Source organism: Globicephala melas, chromosome 12 (genome assembly GCF_963455315.2).
Source record: "Globicephala melas chromosome 12, mGloMel1.2, whole genome shotgun sequence".
Lineage (NCBI taxonomy): Eukaryota > Metazoa > Chordata > Mammalia > Artiodactyla > Delphinidae > Globicephala > Globicephala melas.
In genome coordinates this window covers 68,555,513-68,572,276 of record NC_083325.1, presented here as the reverse complement: position 1 = coordinate 68,572,276, position 16,764 = coordinate 68,555,513, and the positions used below count along the sequence as shown (strand labels likewise).

The window sequence follows — 16,764 nt, the reverse complement described above, 5'->3', positions numbered from 1 at the left end:
ATTTGATGTTGTTCAGAGACTTAATGGTATTTATTACAGTGTAGTGAGAAGACAAAAATCCTTGTGCAAGTGTTCCTGCATATTATAGTAGTCATAAATAACATTAGATCTTAATCTTGATAATGACTGGAAATACAGTATAGTCTGGAATATAAACTATAGACCATAGGAAAGATTAGGGAACACTTTATTTTTTTTTATACATTCTATCCAAGGGACTTATTAGTTTCTTTTCCCCTAAGTAGAACATGGGATTTTTGTGCCTCATTAAACTTTCATTTTTAGTTTCTAGTTGACTGTTTTCCCACTGTGTATCCAAGAGTTGTGACCTGTGATTACCAAGCATAATTAATTTGGTTTTAGCAATTACTTTGCTCTATTAGAATAGCAAGCAGTCTCTTTGGAAACTCTTAGATCACAGACTCATTGACCTCTATATGTCCAAGTAAAACTCTATTTCTGCTCATTTAAAACAAAATTCAGTAGTATATGAGAGTATATTATATAATCACTTTAATCCATAATTTACAGTTATAGTTCCTTTGTTTTGATCTGTTGGGCCTTTTCAGTTTGAATGGTTGTCCTGTTTGTTTGAACTTAGTGTTGTCTCTGCTCATGTTCTTGAAGGTCAAAGGAAAAAACATACTTCTTGCATCATAATCTATGTATTTTTTCCTCTTCAAAACCAAATTTCCGTATTTTCTATTCTAAGACTTCTAACTTGATTTCTATTCTAACTTCTAACTGTTTTGCCCTAACTTTCCTTGCCAGTCAGATAGGAAAAAGGTGGAACCTATTTGACAGAATTGGGAACCTCTTTGGCAGAATTGGAAAGCATTTTTCCCTTCCCAAAGTACAATGAAGTGATTTTTCTACTATAGATTAAATGCCTACCTTGCAGCACTAATGTCTTTCTGGATCTTTAGTTCCTGCAGAGAGTAAAAAATACAACAAGGATAAAAAAAGAGAAAATCTTATATAACACAAAACAACGGCAAAAAAATACCTACCTGCATACCAGAAGTAATCCAGAAGACCTACTGAGGGTTTTAAGATCTAAGTTCCTAAAGTTGTTGTATCATAATCTTGGGACATTTGGCTATATGCTTAAAACAAAGTTTGCATTAGGAACTGTTCTACATGTTATTTGCATTTGGATGCTCCTGATCTAATTACCTGCCTGCTGTCTGATAGTCTAAGTCCAAAAGTAACTTCCTCACATTCCTAGGGTTAGGATACTCTTCACAACATCAATGTAGTTTTGCCTCACCATCTCAAAGAAATGAAAGGTAAAGTAGAACTTTTAAATATTGAGATATCATGGAGTTTGACTACATATCCTACCAATTTGCTACCGTGAAATTTTAACCCTATGATGAAGCCATCATTCACTCATAAGTTTATATTTCCAAGTGCACATGTTTGATCCACTAATGAAATTTTTTGATGTTAGAATGAAAAAGCCATTAAGTATTCAGTGATATGATTTTGCTTTATACTATACTCCAAGCATATATGGTTCTTTTTTTTTTTTTTTTTGGCTGCGTTGGGTCTTTGTTGCTGTGTGTGGGCTTTCTCTAGTTGTGGTGAGGGGGGACTGCTCTTCACTGTGGTGCAGGGGCTTCTCGTTTCGGTGGCTTCTCTTGTTACAGAGCACGGGCTCTAGACGTGCTGGCTTCAGTAGTTGTGGCACGTGGGCTCACTAGTTGTGGCTCGCGAGCTCTAGAGCACAGGCTCAGTAGCTGTGGCACACGGTCTTAGTTGCTCCGCAGCATGTGGGATCTTCCTGGACCAGGGCTTGAACCCGTGTCCCCTGCACTGGCGGGCAAATTCTTAACCACTGTGCCACCATGGAAGTCAACGTATATGGTTGTTACATGGGATAGAATGAATTTATTCTGAAAATGAGTCCTGACTTTAGTGTCTGAGTTTTATTTTTAGTTGTGGTAAGTCAAAGGGTTAGATAAATCATTTACATAAAAACACAGTCAGTAAAAAAAAACAAACAAAAAACTTCTGTATTAATTAGGATTCTTTATTTCTGGGTGATAGGACTCCAGCACAAACTAGTATAAATGAAATGGGAAATGTGGTACAAATCCTCTGCTTCCATAGTCCATGTAGCAGGAAATAAATTACAGGTAGGCATAGACTGACTTTCCCATGTCTGTCCTACTTGGGCCCAGGGGTGCACCCCTGAACTTCTCAACTGAAGAGAATACGCTCCATCCATGTTGTTGCAAATGGCAAAATTTCATTCTTTTTTATGACTGAGTAATTTTCCATTGTATATAAGTACATCTTATTTATCCATTCATCTGTTGATGGACATTTAGGTTGCTTTCATATCTTGGGTATTATAAATAGTGCTGCTATGAACACGGGGGTGCATGTATCTTTTTGAATTAGTGTTTTTGTTTTCTTTGTGTAAATACCCAGGAGTGGAATTGCTGGATCATGTGGTAGTTCTATTTTTAGTTTTCTGAGGCACCTCCATACTGTTTACCACAGTGGCTGCACCAATTTACATTCCCACCAACAGTGTACCAGGGTTCCCTTTTCTCTGCAGCTTTGCCAACATTTGTTGTTTGTGACCTTTTTGATGATAGCCATTCTGACAGGTGTGAGGTGATATCTCATTGTGGTTTTGATTTGCATTTCTCTGATGATTATTGATGTTGAACATATTTTCACGTGCCTGTTGGCCAAAGGTATGTTTTGTTTTGTTATTTGGAAAATGTTTATTTTAATTCTGCCCATTTTTAAATCGGTTGTTTATTTATTTATTATTTTATTTTTTTAAAAAAAATTTTCATTGAAGTATAGTTGATTTACAATATTGTATGTACAACAAAGTGATTCAGTTATACATACATGTATTCTTCTTCAGATTCTTTTCCATTGTAGGTTATTACAAGATACTGAATATAGTTTCCTGTACTCTACAGTAGGTCCTTATTGTTTATCTATTTTATGTATAGTAGTATGTATCTGTTAATCCCAAACTGCTAATTTATTTCCGCCCCCCTCCCCCATTCCCCTTTGGTAACTATAAGTTTGTTTTCTATGTCTATGAGTCTATATCTCTTTTGTAAATAAGTTCATTTTTATCATTTTTTTTTAGATTCCACATATAAGTGATATCATATGATATTTGTCTTTGTCTGACTTACTTCATTTAGTATGATAATCTCTAGGTCCATCCATGTTGCTGCAGATGGCATTATTTCATTCTTTTTTATGGCTAAGTAATTTCGAATTAGAGTTTTCAGCTTTTCCAGATATATGGCCCACAGTGGGATTGCTGAATCATATGGTAACTCTACTTTTAATTTTTTAAGGGACCTCCATAATGTTCTCCATAGTGGCTGCACCAATTTACATTCCCACCAACAGTGTAGGCAGGTTCTTTTTTCTCCACACTCTCTCCAGCATTTATTTTTTGTAGACTTTTTGATGATGGCCATTCTGACTGGTGTGAGCTGATACCTCACTGTAGTTTTGATTTATTTCTCTAATAGTTAGCAATTTTGAGCATCTTTTCATGTGCCTATGGGCCATCTGTATGTCTTCTTTGGAGAAATGTCTATTTAGGTCTTCTGCCCACTTTTTGATTGGGTTGTTTGTTTTTTTGATATTGAGCTGTATGAGCTGTTTGTATATTTTGGATAGTAATCCCTTATTGGTCATAACATTTGCAAATATTTTCTCCCATTTGGTAGGTTGCCTTTTCATTTTGTCGATGATTTCCTTTGCTGTGCAAAAGCTTTTAAGTTTAATTAGGTCCTGTTTGTTTATTTTTCCTTTTGTTTTCTCTACCTTAGGAGACAGATCTGAAAAATATTGCTGTGATTTATGTAAAAGAGTGTTCTGCCTATGTTTCCTTCTAGGAGTTTTATGGTTTCAGAACTTACATTCAGGTCTTTAACTCATTTTGAGCTTATTTTTGTATATGGTGTAAGAAAATGTTCATATTTCATTCTTTTACATGTAGCTGTCCAGTTTTCCCAGCACTGCTTATTGAAGAGATTGTCTTTTCTCCATTGTATATTCTTGCCTCCTTTGTCATAGATTATTTGACCATAGGTGTGTGGGTTTATTTCTGGGCTCTCTATTCTGTTCCATTGATCTATGTGTTTGTTTTTGTGCCAGTACCATACTGTTTTGATTACAGTAGCTCTGTGGCATAGTCTGAAGTCAGGGCATGTGATACCTCCAGCTTTGTTCTTCTTTCTCAAAATTCTTTTGGCTATTAGGGGTCTTTTGTGTTTCCATATGAATTTTAGAATTATTTGTTCTACTTCAGTGAAAAAATGCCATTGATATTTTGATAGGGGTTGTATTGAATCTGTAGCTTGCCTTGTGTTGTGTGCTCATTTTAACAATATTAATTCTTCCAATCTGTGAACATGTTATATCTTTCCATCTGTTGTGTCATCTTCAGTTCCTTTCATCAGTGTCTTATAGTTTTCTGAATACAGGTCTTTTACTTCCTTAGGTAAGTTTATACCTAGCTATTTTATTTTATTTTTTTGGAGGTGATTGTAAATGGGATTGTTTCCTTAATTTCTCTTTCTAATAGTTCTTTGTTAATGTATAGAGATGCAACAGATTTCTGTATATGAGTTTTGTATCCTGCAACTTTACTGGATTTATTGATGAGCTCTAGTAGTTTTTTGGTGGCATCTTTAGGATTTTCTATGTATAGTATCATGTCATCTGCAAACAGTGACAGTTTTACTTCTTCCTTTCCAACTTGGATTCCTTTTATTTCTTTTTCTTGTCTGATTGCTATGGCTGGGACTTCCAGTACTATGTTGAATAAAAGTGGTGAGAGTGGGGCACTATCATTCTTTCATATAGTAGGGGAAAATAGGTAATAGCATGACTGTTGAAAACGTGTGTGTATGACAGTCACAAAATGTGACTTGTCATCAAAGATTGAGTTTTAGTAAATTTGCAGTTTTAAAATTCCTCAGTCTCCTCACCTTTCCTTAGGAACCGGGGAGGATTTTGCATTCTCTGCAGCCAGAAGAAGAGAATTAGACTGATTAATCTCCCTGGATTTTTTTTTTTTTAACGAATTCTTGCATTGTTCTTTATTATTTGAAAGTCCATTTATTTTTACATATTTGCTAGGAAGGAAACTGATATCTTCCCCCAAATATTCTCTTTTTTAAAATATAGCAAGCTTGTTAGAGTGATATGTATTGATTATAGTTGTTTCTCAGCAAGCATAAGGTAGCAAACATTAAAAAGCCCTCTGATCCTGATAAATGAATATAAATTCAAAGACTATTCATTACAAAATTTTTTCTCTAAACCACACATTTTAAAAGATGCTTCAGAATTTGATACCTTTTAAAGGCAAGAATATACAATGGAGAAAAGACAGTCTCTTCAATAAATGGTGCTGGGAAAACTGGACAGCTACATGTAAAAGAATGAAATTAGAACACTCCCTAACACCATACACAAAAATAAGCTCAAAATGGATTAAAGACCTAAATGTAAGGCCAGACACTATAAAACTCTTAGAGGAAAACATAGGCAGAACACTCTATGACATAAATCACAGCAAGATCCTTTTTGACCCACCTCCTAGAAAAATGGAAATAAAAACAAAAATAAACAAATGGGACCTAATGAAACTTAAAAGCTTTTGCACAGCAAAGGAAACCATAAACAAGACGGAAAGACACCCCTCAGAATGGGAGAAAATATTTGCAAATGAAGCAACTGACAAAGGATTAATCTCCAAAATTTACAAGCAACTCATGCAGCTCAATATCAAAAAAACAAACAACCCAGTCCAAAAATGGGCAGAAGACCTAAATAGACATTTCTCCAAAGAAGATATACAGACTGCCAACAAACACATGAAAGGATGCTCAACATCACTAATCATTAGAGAAATACACATCAAAACTGCAATGAGGTATCACCTCACACCGGTCAGAATGGCCATCATCAAAAAATCTACAAACAATAAATGCTGGAGAGGGTGTGGAGAAAAGGGAACCCTCTTGCACTGTTGGTGGGAATGTAAATTGGTACAGCCACTATGGAGAACATTATGGAGGTTCCTTAAAAAACTAAAAATAGCACTACCTTACGACCCAGCAATCCCACTACTGGACATGTACCCTGAGAAAACGATAATTCAAAAGGAGTCATGTACCACAATGTTCACTGCAGAATTATTTGCAATAGCCAGTACATAGGAGCAACCTAAGCGTCCATCCACAGATGAATGGATAAAGAAGATGTGGCACAATGCAATATTACTCAGCCATAAAAAGAAACGAAATTGAGTTATTTGTAGTGAGGTGGATGGACCTAGAGTCTGTCATACAGAGTGAAGTAAGTCAGAAAGAGAAGAACAAATACCATATGCTAACACGTATATATGGAATCTAAAAAAAAAATGGTTCTGAAGAACCTAAGGGCAGGACAGGAATAAAGACACAGACGAAGAGAATGGACTTGAGGACATGGGGAGTGGAAAGGGCAAGCTGGGACGAAGTGAGAGAGTGGCATGGGCATATGTACACTACCAGCTATAAAATAGATAGCTAGTGGGAAGCAGCTGCGTAGCACCGGGAGATCAGCTCGGTGCTTTGTGACCACCTAGAGGGGTGGGATAGGGAGGGAGGGTGGGATAGGGAGGGAGGGTGGGAGGGAGACACAAGGGGGAGGAGATACGGGGATATATATATATATATAGCTGATTCACTTTGTTATAAAGCAGAAACTAACACACCATTGTAAAGCAATTATACTCCAATAAAGATGTTAAAAAGAGAAAGACAGGAATTTGATACCTTTTAGTTTAGGGAATTTTTTGGATCCAATAAAGTCACACTTAATAAGCAGCTTTTAGAAATAAAGACTGCTTTAACTCAGTCTTGTGAAATCTGGTTTTAAACAAAACAGTTGTCTGGTGCTTGAAAGACCATAAAGAATTCACAGAAAACCCTCATCTTATCTAATCAAATAGGAGTAGGCATACTTTTATAAAAGTAGGAATATGTACCTGGAAGAACGTGCCATAAAAGTAGAGTGCTTTTAATTCCAGTAGTAATTCTACTTTATCATTGCTAAAATTGAGCCAAAATCTGCATTTGAGGCTTAATCACAAGATAGTAGAATTGTAGGCTTGTAGGCCATGTGGTCTCCATCACAGCTACTTAACTTTGCTGTCACAGCATGAAAGCAGCTACGGACAATATCTAAATCAATGATTGTGTCTGAATCCCAGTAAAACTTTATTTAAAAAAATAGACATTGGACTGGCTTTGGACTGCAGGCAATTGTTTGCTGGTCCCTTTCCTAAATTATGGGATGGAGGGTGGGGGAAATTCTTCACAAAGGCACCTGGGGCATCACAGAAAGATGAGAAAAAGGATTTGGTTCAGTGCGTTTAAGTGGATTTTAATACCATGGTCTCTTCGTTTTTATTTTACGAGCACCTTCAGCTTGGTTGAAGTCTCCCTCCCTCTTTTCTTCCCTCCTCTCTTCCTTTCCTTCCTTGTTTTCTTCCTTCCTTTATTCCATCTTCTCTCTTATTTTTAAATAATCTGTTAGCAGCATACAGTTTACTAAATTTTCTTCCAAGTCTTAGTTTCCCTAACTGTTAAAATGTGGTTAGGCTATAGCACAACACATTGGATTGTTGGGAATATCAATGAGATGATGAATATTATGGTCCTTAATACATTTCTGAGCTTGGAGTAAATGCAGAATAGAAATGGTTTTGATTTTATTTAGTCATTAATTTATATTCCAAAGTATTAAATTTATTGTGGTCTAGGAAGAAAGTAAGCATTTCATTGAAATTAAGATAGAGTTATGTTTACTACTTCTTTTTTCTTCTGTCCTGTTTTTCCCCCATCTAGAATTCAAAACCCAAATTTTCACTTGCCCCAAATTTTCAGATATAATTTATGGTCATTCTGACAGTAGTATTTTTCCCTACTGAAAATGAAGAATAGTCACAGGCAGCTTCTGTGAACTTCCTCCTTTCAGTTTTCTTTTATTGTTTTCTTTTGCTTTTATTTTTTTATGGTGTACTTGTGTTTTTACCTTCTAAATTATAATTTTAGAATGGAGCTGTGTCTCAAATCACTATCAGTTGACCTGCTTTGCTACCCTGTCCCCATATATCTTGATGGTTCTTCAAGTACAGTGTATTCTGTTACATACAATGCTTTAGTAACATGGATTAGTTCACACACAATTGATAAATAGTGGAAGTATGTCAGTATAAGGCAGAAGTTGCCATGGTTTAGTTAATAGTTTGACCACTGAATAACAGCAGCTGAATGCAAGTACACTAATGCAGATGAACTAACAAGCTGTGGAGGGTTTTTGTATGGCATACAATGTCCATTCACTCCATTCCTTTCACGTGGCTCAGTTTTGCTGTACACTCTGTATTTAAGTATTTGTCGCATGGTTTCTCCCCATCTTTGTGGAAAAGAAACAAACACAAGGCAATAAGCCAGAGCTTTCCCTCTCTGGCATCATTACATTTTGTCCAAGACCTGCTTCTCCGCTGTAACTTCTAATGATGATGTCCCTCTACTCTTTCCCATAACTCAGCAGTTTCAACCTTTCCTTGTAGCCCCTTTCATTGTTATCTTCAGCTTTTTCAAAGTCCTATGTTTAGTATAATAATTCTTTGTTTATTACGAATATAGCATGTCATTTTAAGTATATTAGAGTTTTATTGGATTTACTTTGGTTTTTGTTAATGCTGTGGTTTCGAAGTTGTACAAGTGACTAACTGTAAAGTAAGGTCTAGCCTTGCCATATTTTTCTCATAAGCCTCTTACTCTTAATGTATAGTTCACTAAAATGCAATTTTTTAAAGGAATGCATTTTCACATTACAGCAAAAACAACTGCATTCAAACAACCAGAGATTCTGTTCTTTTATAGGTTAGGCAGCTTTAGTCCTTTATACTTACATGTCATAAGATTTTAAAACCTTCTCTGTCCTCATACTTCTCTTCAGGAGGTATTCCAGATTGCCAGCATCTCTCTTAAACTGTGGTGTCCAGAAATAAGCACAAAATTTCAGATAGGATTGATCAGGTCAGTGTTCATTAGAACTTTGAACTTCACCATTTATTGAGTATTTATTGAGTTTGTAAAAAAACCCAGACTTCCTTGTTTTTCTAATCCTGTTTTATGCAGCTGGTTTTTTAAGGCAAAGTATAGACTAATCCCTTCATACTGTCCTTTTGAATTTACCCTTTTTGTTCAGCCTGTTTATGGGGGAGGTATTGCCACCTATAATTCAGAAAGGGAAGTATGGATTGGAACCAAGTAGCACAGTGAGGGTAACAGGAATTATGGGCTGTGATCATTATAGGTTTACCATTTTTTATTCGGAGCTGTTTTCTCAATGGTGACATTTCCTCTCCCCACATCATAAGGTTACCACCTGGCACATGACAGGGCTAGTGTCAGTTTATCAGTGTCATCTGTTACCATTAATCCATTTTCATCAATCAGCGGACCTACAATTCAAATAAAAGTAAAATCTGGTTTGGGGCATAAGATGATTGCATAGTCAATAGTAATGCAAGTCATAATAATTTCAGTACCATAAGAGAAGTACAAAGTTCTTTAATGGGTTGGTGAGAGATTACATCTAGTTAGAAAAGACCTTTATAAAGGAGGTGACATTTGAAATGGTCCTGAAAGACTCGTACTGATAGAGAGAAGCTAGGGACAATATGAGCTTGGTTTTAGGTGGCAATGAAAGAACATTTGGAGAACAGCAGAAATGTCTAGTTTGCCTAAATCACAGAACATGTATACAGACTAGTGGGAGATAAGAAAAGAAAGGCATTTTAAAGATATAATGATACAGACAGAGCCTTAAATATTCAACTAGGGAGTTTAGAGATTGTTTTGAGTAATTGCTTTGAGTAGTACTATGATTGGGATTGTATTTAGGAAGAGAAGTCTGCCAGGAGACATATATAAAATGATTGGAGAGAAGGAAGAGGGAAATGAGGCTGATAGTCAGGGTTCAAGGGATGTAAAACTGAATATTAAGGCTCTAGGTGACCACATTTCAGACTTGCTGAAGTTTTCATACCTGTTAGCTGACGTGCTTACTCACCTAACTCAATGATCAACCTGAGAAAATGAGAGAGAGGAAAGGGTGCAGTCAGAACGTTCTAGTCAGTGCTACCCAGAGTGTATGTTTTGGTTCATGGTGAGATAAGTACAGAATTGATAGTCTTTAGAAACATTTAAAGCAATTTGACAGAATAATCATGTCTGTTGACTGTAATGATAAAAATATTGGGTTTGCATTTTGATGTTTAAAATTTTTTTCTTTTCATAAGAACGAATTTTTAATGTATTTTATGAAGCCGTCAATCTGTGAAGGATTAGGAAATGCAGACATCCCTTGGTGTCCATACATTTGTTCTCTACATCTGTGTCTCAATTTCTGCCCTGCAAACCGGTTCATCTGTACCATTTTCTAGGTTCCACATATATGCGTTAATATACGATATTTGTTTTTCTCTTTTTGACTTACTTCACTCTGTATGACACTCTCTAGATCCATCCAGGTCTCAACAAATGACTCAGTTTCGTTCCTTTTGATGGCTGAGTAATATTCCATTTTATATATGTACCACATCTTCTTTATCCATTCAACTGTCGATGGGCATTTAGACTGCTTCCATGACCTGGCTATTGTAAATAGTGCTGCAGTGAACACTGGGGTGCATGTGTCTTTTTGAATTATGCTTTTCTGTGGGTATATGCCCAGTAGTGGGATGCTGGGTCATATGGTAATTCTATTTTTAGTTTTTTAAGGAACCTCCATACTGTTCTCCATAGTGGCTGTATCAATTTCCATTCCCACCAACAGTGCAAGAGGGTTCCCTTTTCTCCATACCCTCTCCAGCATTTGTTGTTCATAGATTTGCTGATGATGCCCATTCTAACTGGTGTGAGGTGATACCTCATTGTAGTTTTGATTTGCATTTCTCTAATAATTAGTGATGTTGAGCAGCTTTTCATGTGTTTGTTGGCAGTCTGTATATCTTCTTTGGAGAAATGTCTATTTAGGTCTTCTGCCCACTTCTTGATTGGATTGTTTGTTTTTTTGATATTGAGCTGCATGAGCTGTTTATATATTTTGGAGATTAATCCTTTGTCTGTTGATTCATTTGCAAATATTTTCTCCCATTCTGAGGGTTGCCTTTTTGTCTTGTTTATGGTTTCCTTTGCTATGCAAAAGCTTTGAAGTTTCATTAGGTCCCATTTGTTTATTTTTGTTTTTATTTCCATTACTCTAGGAGGTGGATCAAAAAATACTTTGCTATGATTTATGTCAAAGAGTGTTTTCCCTATGTTTTCCTCTAACAGTTTTATGGTGTCCAGTCTTACATTTAGGTCTCTAATCCGTTTTGAGTTTATTTTTGTGTATGGTGTTAGGGAGTGTTCTAATTTCATTCTTTTACATGTAGCTGTCCAGTTTTCCCAGCACCACTTATTGAAGAGACTGTCTTTTCTTCATTGTATATCCTTGCCTCCTTTGTCATAGATTAGCTCACCATAAGTGCGTGGGTTTATCTCTGGGCTTTCTATCCTGTTCCATTAATCTATATTTCTTTTTTTTGTGCCAGTACCATATTGTCTTGATTACTGTAGCTTTGTAATATAGTCTGAAGTCAGGGAGTCTGATTCCCCCAGCTCCGCTTTTTTCCCTCAAGACTGCTTTGGCTATTCAGGGTCTTTTGTGTCTCGATACAGATTTTAAGATTTTTTGTTCTAGTTTTGCAAAAAATGCCATTGGTAATTTGATAGGGATTGCATTGAATCTGTAGATTGCTTTGGGTAGTATAGTCATTTTCACAATGTTGATTCTTCCAATTCAAGAACATGGTATAGCTCTCCATCTGTTGGTATCATCTTTAATTTCTTTCATCAGTGTCTTATAGTTTTCTGCATACAGGTCTTTTGTCTCACTAGGTAGGTTTATTCCTAGGTATTTTATTCTTTTTGTTGCAGTGGTAAATGGGAGTGTTTCCTTAATTTCTCTTTCAGATTTTTCATCATTAGTATATAGGAATGCAAGAGATTTCTGTGCATTAATTTTGTATCCTGCAACTTTACCAAATTCACTGATTAGCTCTAGTAGTTTTCTCGTGGCATCTTTAGGATTCTCTATGTATAGTATCATGTCATCTGCAAACAGTGACAGTTTTACTTCTTTTCCAATTTGTATTCCTTTTATTTCTTTTTCTTCTCTGATTGCCATGGGTAGGACTTCCAAAACTATGTTGAATAATAGTGGTGAGAGTGGACATCCTTGTCTTCTTCCTGATGTTAGAGGAAATGCTTTCAGCTTTTCACCATTGAAAATGATGTTTACTGTGGGTTTGTTGTATATGGCCTTTATTATGGTGAGGTAGGTTCCCTCTGTGCTCACTTTCTGAAGAGTTTTTATCATAAATGGGTGTTGAATTTTGTCAAAAGCTTTTTCTGCATCTGTTGAGATGATCATATGGTTTTTATTCTTCAATTTGTTAATATGGTATGTCACATTGATTGATTTGAATATATTGAGGAATCTGTGAATGCCTGGGATAAACTTGATCATTCTGTATGATCGTTTTAATGTGTTGTTGGATTCTGTTTGCTAGTATTTTGTTGAGGGTTTTTGTGTCTATATTCATCAGTGATATTGGTCTGTAATTTTCTTTTTTTGTAGTATCTTCCTCTGGTTTTGGTATCTGGGTGATGGTAGCCTCATAGAATGAGTTTGGGAGTGTTCCTTCCTCTGCAATTTTTTGGAAGAGTTTGAGAAGGGTGGGTGTTAGCTCTTCTCTAAATGTTTGATAGAATTCACCTGTGAAGCTTTGTGGTCCTGGACTTTTTTTGTTGGAATATTTTTAATCACAGTTTCAATTTCATTACCTGTGATTGGTCTGTTCATATTTTCTATTTCTTCCTGGTTCATTCTTGGAAGGTTATACCTTTCCAAGAATTTGTCTATTTCTTCCAGGTTGTCCATTTTATTGGCATAGAGTTGTTTGTAGTAGTCTCTTAGGATGCTTTCTATTTCTGCGGTGTCTGTTGTAACTTCTCCTTTTTCATTTTTAATTTTATTGATTTGAGTCCTCTCCATCTTTTTCTTGATTAGTCTGGCTAATGGTTTATCAATTTTGTTTATCTTCTCAAAGAACTAGCTTTTAGTTTTATTGATCTTTGCTATTGTTTTCTTTGTTTCTATTTCATTTATTTCTGCTCTAATCTTTATGATTTCTTTCCTTCTACTAAGTTTGATTTTGTTTGTTCCTTCTCTGTTTCCTTTAAGTGTAAGGTTAGATTGTTTATTTGAGATTTTTCTTGTTTCTTGAGGTAGGCTTGTATAGCTATAAACTTCCCTCTTAGAACTGCTTTTGCTGCATCCCATAGGTTTTGGATCGTTGTGTTTTCATTGTCATTTGTCTCTAGGCATGTTTTGATTTCCTCTTTGATTTCTTCAGTGATCTCTTGGTTATTTAGTAACGTATTGTTTAGCCTCCATGTGTTTGTGTTTTTTACGTTTTTTTCCCCTGTAATTCATTTCTAATCTCATAGCGTTGTGGTCAGAAAAGGTGCTTGATATGATTTCAGTTTTCTTAAATTTACTGAGGTTTGATTTGTGACCCATGATGTGATCTATCCTGGAGAATGTTCTGTGCGTACTTGAGACGACAGTGTAATCTGCTGTTTTTGGATGGAATGTCCTATAAATATCAATTAAATCTATCTGGTCTGTTGTGTCATTTAAAGCTTCTGTTTCCTTATTTATGTTCATTTCGGATGGCCTGTCCATTGGTGTAAATGAGGTGTTAAAGTACTGCACTATTATTGTGTTACTGTCGATTTCCTCTTTTATAGCTGTTAGCAGTTGCCTTATGTATTGAGGTGCTCCTATGTTGGGTGCATATATATTTTTAATTGTTATATCTTCTTCTTGGATTGATCCCTTGATCATTATGTGGTGTCCTTCCTTGTCTCTTGTAACATTCTTTATTTTAAAGTCTATTTTATCTGATATGAATATTGCTACTCCAGCTTTCTTTTGATTTCCATTTGCATGGAATATCTTTTTCCATCCCGTCACTTTCAGTCTGTATGTGTCCCTAGGTCTGAAGTGGGTCTCTTGTAGACAGCATATATATGGGTCTTGTTTTTGTATCCATTCAGCAAGCCTGTGTCTTTTGGTTGGATCATTTAATCCCTTCATGTTTAAGGTAATTATCGATATGTATGTTCCTATGACCTTTTTCTTAATTGTGTTGGGTTTGTTTTTGTAGGTCCTTTTCTTCTCTTGTGTTTCCTGCTTAGAGAAGTTCCTTTAGCATTTGTTGTAGAGCTGGTTTGGTGGTGCTGAATCCTCTTAGCTTTTGCCTGTCTGTAAAGCTTTTGATTTCTCCATCGAGTCTGAATGAGATCCCTGCTAGATAGAGTAATCTTGGTTGTAGGTTTTTCCCTTTCATCACTTTAAATATGTCCTGCCACTCCCTTCTGGCTTGCAGAGTTTCTGCTGAAATATCAGCTGTTAACCTTACGGGGATTCCCTTGTATGTTATTTGTTGCTTTTCCCTTACCGCTTTTAATATTTTTTCTTTGTATTTAATTTTTGATAGCTGATTAGTATGTGTCTTGGTGTGTTTCTCTTTGGGTTTATCCTGTATAGTACTCTCTGTGCTTCCTGGACTTGATTGACTATTTCCTTTCTCATGTTAGGGAAGTTTTAGAGTATAACCTCTTAAAGTATTTTCTCAGACCCTTTCTTTTTCTCTTCTTCTTCTCTGACCCCTCCAATTCAGATGTTGGTGTGTTTAATGTTTTCCCAGAGGTCTCTGAGACTGTCCTCAATTCTTTTCATTGTTTTTTCTTTATTCTGCTCCCTGGCAGTTAGTTCCACCATTGTATCTTCCAGCTCCCTTATCTGTTCTTCTGCCTCAGTTATTCTGCTATTGATTCCTTCTAGAGTATTTTTAATTTCAGTAATTGTGTTGTTCATCACTGTTTGCTCTCTAGAACCTTGTTGAATATTTCTTGTATTTTCTCCATTCTATTTCCGAGATTTTGGATCATCTGTACTATCATTACTCTGAATTCTTTTTGAGGTAGGTTGCCTATTTCATCTTCATTTATTTGGTGTTGCAGGATTTTACCTTCCTCCTTCGTCTGTAACATATTTTTTTGTCATTTCTTTCCTTCTTTTGTTTTTTTTGATGGGTGGTGCACTATTGCTGTCTTACTGGTTGTTTGGCTGAGACGTGCAGCACTGGAGTTTCCAGGCAGTTGGATAGATCCAGGTCTTGGTGCTGAGATGAGGACCTCTGTGAGGCCTCACTCCAAGTGATATTCCGTGGGGTCCGAGGTTCTCTGTTAGTCCAGTGGTTTGGACTTGGAGCTCCCACCACAGGAGCTCAGGCCTGACCTCCGGCCTGGGAACCAAGATCCCGCAAGGTTTGTGGCATGGTAAAAAAAAAAAAAAAAAAAAAAGTGAAAGAAAGAAAAAAAGCAGTACAATATCAAAGGATAAAAAACAAAATAAAATTAGAAAGATATAATATATATTAGGAAAAATAAAACTATAATTGAGACAAATGCAACAAGGTAAATTAAAACCACAAGGTGGGGGGGAAACAAGCTAAAAGGAGGGAACAATAGCAAAGTATAAAGAATAAAATAAAATTAGAAAAATAAAAGCCTTATTAGGAAAAATAAAAATATAAAAGTATCAACAACAATGAATCAAGAAGGTAAAATAGAACCCTGATCTAAGAAAAGGAAAAAAATAAATAAATAAAAAAATAAATCCTTGGTATGGGGGTGGAGTTTAGGCGGGGGTGGAACCTAGGCAGGGGTGGCGTTTAGGGTGGGGCGGGACCTAGGCGGGTGTGGAGGGGTGATGTTTGAGTATGCAGCGGGGCAAGGGTGGGGCCTAGGTGGGGCAATGGTTCAAGAGTGGGCGGGGTCTCTGCTTAGGACCAAAGCAGAAGGGGAGGCGCAGCACATTGAAAGGAGGGCCTCTGGAGTGTGGGGTTCCAGAGTTTGGAGGTAGGGCCCTGAGTGAGGGTGTGTGGGTGGGGTTTAGGCCCAGTGCATTGGAGGGGGTCTCAGTGTGTAGAGGTGAGGCTCTGGGTGAGGGTGTAGGGGCAGGCCTTGGGTTCTACAGGGCAGGAGGGAGGCTGCGAGGGCAGCGGATTAAGCCCAGGAGCCCAATAGGCTCCCCAGTGCCTAAGTGGACTGGGAAAGCACTGGCTGCATTCCCGTCCGTTCCTTCGCTTCCCTCCCCCACTGTCTCCCCCAGGGTCTCCTGTGTCACCACTGGACCCCTAACCTTGGGTGGGTCCCGCTGGAACCCTTCCCCTCCCCCAGCCACCCCTCAGGGGTGCCAGTCCCAGAGGTCTGGCTTTTACTTTTGCTCCCCCTTCCCTCCCTCCCACTCCCTCAGGACTCGCACAGCTGGAGGAGTCCTAGGTGGGCAGAGGACCAGGCCCAGGATCTCAGCAGGGTCCTGGTGGCCCAAGTGGGCAGGGGAAACCTGGCCACGCTCCATTTTGATTCTCTGCCCTCTCAGTGGTTGCCCAATCTCCCCCTTCAGGTGTGGGATCCCTTCCTCTTCCCTAGCCGCCCCTCTGGGGCGCCAGTCTCGTCCCGCCTCCGCTTCTTCTCCTCCTTAACTCCTCTCACACCCCATGTCCTACCCGGTCACTGG

At 37.3% G+C, this 16,764-nt stretch overlaps 1 protein-coding gene across 3 annotated transcripts in view; it reads left to right on the top strand.

The window, feature by feature from the left end:
* The window catches only part of BABAM2 (BRISC and BRCA1 A complex member 2), a 434,423-nt gene that overhangs the window by 151,260 nt on the left and 266,399 nt on the right, over positions 1-16,764 (top strand). The gene's annotated exons all lie outside the window — the stretch shown is intronic.